Consider the following 7,196-nt stretch of genomic DNA (forward strand, 5'->3'; position numbering starts at 1 on the left):
ATTTCAAACAGTCTATCAACCTCTTTCCCAACTGGCGATTCAGTCAATGCTCTCTCAGAGACAGAGCAATTCATCATCGTAATGGGTCCTTGGATGCTGTAAATGTCAGTTATAGATTGTCTGAGAAGGCAACACATAATCAAGAACAATAAATATTTATATGCTTTCACTTTACTGAATATTGCGCTCAGAGTAATTATAAATTTATGCTTTGAAAAGGTTTCGGTTACAAAGAAAAACAGATATGGTTCCGTGTGAATATGTTTTAGAGCGATACGTCCAATTTCTAAAGACGAGAAACATTATTTTGACTGACAGATGTTTTTACATGAATTATTACTGAAAGACTCTTTGTTCCTCCTGCCTCCTGTTTTTGAAGGCTTTCATGTAAGAATAAACACAGAGCTGTCAAGAGCATTTTTGAAAATATTATTCATTTCCCAAACAACTGAAGAAAGTCATATTTTAGCACATGACAAAAACAAGCTTAATTGAATTATTTACTTTGACATCTAGAAGATTTTAAAAGTAGGATTTTAAAAGGCTATATTCAGTCTTTCAAGGCATAGTTTTTCTTCTCTATAACCATTCTCTGGCAATTTGCTACTTGACATGAGTGTGAGGCGTGAGAGCGATGGTCCCTGTAAAATACAGGGTTAGCTATTGCTCTGATGTTTTTAATTATATTCACCTGCATAATCAGAGGGACAACCAGTCAGAGGCCGCAAATAAACCGAGAGGGCAATTTAAGAATCGTAAATCCCACAAGGGCTTGTTGGCATTTTCACTGAAGTGTTAAAGTAGTTATTTGTTTTCCCGAATGCTACCTTTGGTTAGTATACAGAAGCTGTGGTTAGAAAATGCACGAAAGGCCATGTTTGGTTTCTTTATACTGTTTACTTACTTTGTCATGCTATTTTCTGTTGCAGACTTCCAATTTTGACTCATTTTTCTTTCTGTAGCTTCATGTTTTTTCTCCAAATAAGAATATATCTTACTCTTATATACATTCACAAGAAACTTTAATATATACATCATCCTAGTACCAGGTGGGACCCCTTCAGAATTGCCTAAATTCTTCATGGCTAAGATACAACAAGATGCTGGAGATATTGGTACATATTTTTATGCAGTTGCAAATTTGTGGGCTGCACATCCGTGATACAAATCTTTCGTTCAACTTTATCTCCAAGGTGCTCTATTGGACTGGAGACCAATGAAATATAAAGAACTCCTACTGGAAGTAGCCATGAGTGCACTGTGCTCATAAAGGGATCGACATGGTCGGCAAGAATATTCAGGTAAGCTGTGACAATCAAATAATGTTCAGTTGGGCCCAAAGTGTGACAGAAAAATATCCTCTTCACCGCTGCAGTAGTATTACCAGCCTAAAACCTTGAAACAAGGCAGGATCAATCCATGATTTCTTTTTTTTATGCCAAATTCTGACCCTACCATCTGAAAGTTGCAGCAGAAATCAAGACTCATCAGTCTAGGCAACATTTTTCCAATCTTTTATTGACAAATTTTTTGGTCAGTCTGTGTGAATTGTAGCCTCAGTTTCCTGACACTCACTGGATATTTTCTCATTTTTGGACCATTCTCTAGAGATATTTGTGTGGGAAAATCCAAATAGATAAACAGTTTCTGAAATACTCACACTAGCCCGTTTGACAATAACAACAATGCCATGTTCAGAATCATTTAAATCACCTTTCTTCCCCATTCTGATGCTCAGTGTGAACTTCATCAGGCCGTCTTGACCATTTCCTAATTGTGCTGAGCTGCTACCATGAGATTGACAGAATAGATGATTGCTTTTATGAGCAGTTAAACAGGTGTACCTAATAAACTGCCTTTAGTCCTGCTAAGGCTGACTCCCATGGTCACATTAGCCTTTTTTTTTTTTTTTTTTTTGCTGACAGACATAAAGAAACTAATCAATGAAATTTTCCTTATGCATATTGAATAAAATATCTTCTGTAAACATCACATAAAGAAGCCCGCTGTGTATCTAACATGTTTTTTTCTCCTTTTGCTTATCGCTCGGGACATGATTCCTCTGGCATGCAGTAAGTGGAACAACACCTGCATGTGTCTTGCGTATTAAATCACAGCAGCAGGCGAGATATGGTAAAACAGACATGCAGCCAAGTGACATTTGTGAGTTAACAACAGTTTTACCCTCTGTCACCTTGAGTTTAAACCCCAGAGTCCCCTGAAACTGGTATAATTTCCAAAGCTACACACTAAATATTACTGTAACTCTGTCACTCATTAAGGTATAAGCTGCTTCACAGATGTGGCCACAGTGGTTAATGGCTCAACTCAGCACCTTATGCAAGGTTTATACACTTTTCATGAGGCGGAGTACATTTTGAGTGTCGCGCAGACTTCAAAGTGATATGTAAATGTGGTGAGACTTGTGCCTGAAATATTTTGTGTATCTTCTGAAGAGAAGACATTTCAAAAGGAGATAAGTAGAAATCACAACTGGGCACTATAAGAGATAATAAAAAAAATACTGAGTTGATTGTGGGCTCCCCACTGATTCCTAAAACCCACAGAAGCAAAAACAAACATGTGAAAGCTCCACGTATGTCTTTCCATTCTTTCATGTTGAGCTGTATCCGAGCATGCTAACCACCCGATTATGTGTATTTTATATTTTTTACCCACACAACACTATTTGAAAGGGCAAAAACCATGTCACAAATGAGGAATTCACCATGCAGCAGGAGTACATTTGTGGAAAAGTTTTTTTTTGTTTTTCTGTTTGGTTGTTTTGTTTTTTCCAAATAATAATTAAATCTGACTGACAGTGTAAATTAGACAGTTGTGGTTTAAACAAAGTGTTTCTAGCATGTGTTTTGAATCACATTGGATGCATTGAGGAGCTTTGTTTATTCAGGCATTTAAAACTCTGTAAAGATGCATTAGATGACAAAGATAAGGTGCTAACCTTTGGAACCAAGCGCATTATTTGTAAGAGAAAACTGATCCTATTTTACTTTCCTGAGCTATAAGGGCTGAATCACATCTCACCACCTACTCTCTGAATACTAAACAATGCTCTTTGAAGTTTCAGAACAAATTTGCAAAGCAGAGCATCACTTTCTCATCAGCACAATCCATGAGAGGATAACTGTGGCGTTTAGCAACTTTAGAAAGTTCAACTCTTATTTTGCAAATTAATACAGGATCAAAGTATGTATACGACTCTGTTATTGCACAGTTTCACATTTTGTTGCATTCCGGCATGGGTTTTCTTTCAGACTGACAAAGGGCTACTTAAAGATTTTTGGAAAATATAAAATAATTTCAGGGCAGCAGCAAGAAGGTCCTGAGTTCAATTCCACCATCAGGCCGGGGTCTTTCTGTGTGGAGTTTGCATGTTCTACCTGTGTTTGCGTGGGTTCCCTCCGGGCACTCTGGCTTCCTCCCACCATCCAAAGACATGCAGTTTGTTAATCCAAATTACCCATAGGTGTGAATGTGAGCACAAATGGTTGTCTGTCTCTGTGTGTTAGCCCTGCGACAGACTGGCGACCTGTCCAGAGAAGGTCCTGGGTTCGAATCTGCAGCCTGGCTAATTTGCACTGGGTTCTCTCTGGGTATTGTGGTTTCCTCCCACAGTTAAAAATCATGCAGTTATTAGTTAGGTTAGGTTAATTGGTGATTCCCATGAATGTGAATGCAAATGGTTGTTTGTCTCTATGTGATGAGCTGTCCAGGGTGTACCCTGCCTCTTAAATCTATAACTTCAGGGTTATGCCCCCCCGCAACTCGGATAAAGATAGAAGGATAGTTGTTGTTGTAAATCCATTTACTTTTTATGTTAACCAGACTCTAGACTTTGTTGAACAGTATGTAATATGAAGATAACATGTAGTATTTAAGTGACCAAGTAGTATCAGGGTAAAAGCTATTGAATAGTTTTGGAATAAAATGACAAAATCGTGAACGATTAAAATAATCCAAGAGTTCAACTTACTTCATCTAAACATGTTTCAGTCACATTTCATCAACACAAAATGCACAGGTTTATTGAATATGAATAAGTTGTGTTGATTTAACTAAGTTGTTTAAGTTTCTGCCAAAGCAAAACAGTTGTGTGCAACCAATGTCCATTACTGAATTAAGTAAATCCAACATGGTCCTTTTTTCAGTGTATGACAGCTGGAATAAGCTCCAGCGACCCTGAAAAGGAGAAGACGAAGCGGATGGATAAAATTATTTCAAAAGCATTTTTTCTGACATTGCTTCTAACGTGACAGAGAGAAAAGATACCCCTTCTTCTTTCAAAATCAATTAAATGGCTGTGAGTTTTGACCTTTAAACGTTTGTGCTATTACGTAAAACAAAAAACCCCAAAAACGTATAAATGATTAGAATGTGTGAAAAGAAAAAGAAATGTTCAGATAATCAAATACTTTATGCCAGGTAATTAATAATTTTCTGTTAACTGATCAGATTATGGTTTACAGTAACAACATCAATGTTAGGCAAATAGGGGGATTGCTTTTTCACACAGGACCGGGTAGCTTTGGACAGCTTTTGTTCCCCAATAAATGAAGTCATATTTACTCGGTTTATCTAATATGATTTTTTTATAATAAAATTATGGGGCCTGGCCACTGGAGCGACAATGTGCTCGGCCTCACCAGCACTAAGTGGTATCATTGATCTAAAACTCTTCATTGAATTTGTGTTGCTGGCAACTTGTGAAAGATTTTTATTAGAATTCTCTGGTACATATTATGGCTTGCTGAGTTCACAGCTTGTTCAATGAAGTTTGTGCTTCAGTTTCGGTGAGTGGAATTCTGGGATTTTATTAGTCTGTTACTCAGCACTAATTGGCAGGTGTGTGTGTTTAGGCTAGCAACTTGTTAACCAAGCCAGGTAGTGATACCTGATAACTGATAACACATATGACCTCCCACCACGGAGACAGAAAGAAATTTAACACTGAAACTATTGGTTAATAATTATTGTTTATTAATGTGCATTAGCTCTTGAATGTCTGCATGAGCTTTGTGGTACTATGCAGCAACCATACTGCACCATAATAGACACACATAAATTCTGTATGAGATAAAAGTGTATTTATGGCGTGGGTTATTTATTTTTCTTTTGGTAACACTAAAATAGATTTTTTTTTTAATGTAGGGGACTCAAAGGAACAAGCAGTCAATTTCTCAGGATATCAGTTACATTCTTGTCTGAACTTAAAGTTTCGGTTTCCTATGAGTAGTAAAAAGTTTTGAAATTATGAGCCATAACTTTTATGAGATGCTGAGTGTGGTACTCCAACATCCAAGCAGACTGTGTATAGTGAACAAATTATAATGATGAGAGAAAATCTCCTTAACATCAATATTTTTGAAGTGAATTGCAGTGTAAAATACATAATCATTCAAACACAGACAGTATCTATTTAGATGTGGAATCAAAGTGAAAGCAGATGTTACTGGAGGGTAAAATACTTTCCACTTAAAGTAGGCCACTCTTGTTCATAGCGCTCTCAGTAGCTGGGCTTATTCCAGAAACCAGGCAGGAGACGTGAAGTTCAAACTACAAGGCTCCCACTGCTTTCACCACGTTGTCTTGGGTAGAGCCTTTACAACAAAAGTCCATTTCCCAGGGTAGAGATGAAGAATGGTAACCCAAGAATCCAGATACAAATGTGTATTTATGTGAGTAGTCAAAAAAATTGCCATATTGTAAACATATATGGCTGCTACAACTGAAAAGGAGAGAGGAACACTCATCAAGAAGGCCATTTAGCATAATAAAAGAGTAATTACCTCAGCCAGAGCTAAAGCAGTGTGAAAATAACATCTCATACACATTGCAGTATACATCAAAAGTGAGTACACCGCTATGCAATACATCACTTACATTTGAAGTTATTAAAAACTGTATTATCCCAGCATACACCACCATTCTGGCACTGTGTTTCAGCTGATTCTTCCATCTTTAAAGAGATTTCTTAGTAGTTCTTTTCCTTATGAAAACATGACGTACAAAATGCAGCTCGACATATCCCAGGTCCAAAACAGAGAACCTTCCGGTGTTCATACATCATTTTATTACCACATTTACACAATTAGGATAATTAAAAACTCATAGGCTATGTTTTATTTTCAGGTTTTCTTCAGGTTGTATTTGTTTTAGTCTTCATAGCATATTTGTTCTTGATTGTCAAGTCAGAAATAATGCACTTATTGGGAGGCTTCCAATAAGTGTGTTGTACTTTTTTTTTCCCCACTTCTGCTGTTATACATGTGCACCATTTGTTCTGTGTAGCTACATTTACGACACTGCACACTAACACAGGTGTTTTTGCTTATTCTGTCTAATTAGGTTTATGAGAGTTATGTGAATTTGGTTCTTTTCAGCTGCTTTTTTTTGCATCAAAGCACAATGTTATATTTCAATCTTCCCCCATTAACTGCACTACAGTTAAACACTGTATACCTTTAAATCTCCAAGCTGCTCACAAGTAAATTAAGTACACAAAGCACATGGTACATAATTGTATAATGGGAAGTGGAAAATTGGAAAGGCTCTTTCACGCCTGTGCGAGACACCCACATGTAAACAACTAGCAAAAAAGAGATCAATGCTCCTGACCTAACCTCAAAATGAGTTTGCTGAGGCTCGTTTTTTATTTTGTGCCAGATAATTGTGCCAGTGCACTGATAATTAGATGACTTCACTCGAAATCATTCTAATTATTATTCAGTATTATTTTTCCTTTTGTTGTACTGTGTCATATGTCACAGCATTTACTAATTCAATAGCTTTTTTAAAAGGATTGGTGGTGTTCAAACTTGATTGTTATATCACTGAATAATACCAAGCGAAACACTGGGACAACACACAGCTCTTTAATTTTTTATAAAAAAAGCACAACATCAAGAATCATGCAAAATTTCCCATGGTAGCTTCTATTTAAACAAGCAGCAAATTTAAAACAAATTATTCACAATATGTTGTTATGTGGCTTTAATTGTCATCATAACCATCTTTTGGATTCGTTTTTCCAAACTAGGAAAGTTCTTGATCTTCTGATGACATTAAAGTTTGCTAATTAAAACAGAAGCAAATAAATTAACTAGAAGCAGTTAGTCACAAACAAAAGGTGAAAAAATCATTGCATACACATCGGAACCAATTCGTCAAAAGGTACA

This window comes from Haplochromis burtoni, unplaced genomic scaffold, assembly GCF_018398535.1.
Source record: "Haplochromis burtoni strain Fernald_Lab_line unplaced genomic scaffold, NCSU_Asbu1 Contig_36, whole genome shotgun sequence".
Classification (NCBI taxonomy): domain Eukaryota; kingdom Metazoa; phylum Chordata; class Actinopteri; order Cichliformes; family Cichlidae; genus Haplochromis; species Haplochromis burtoni.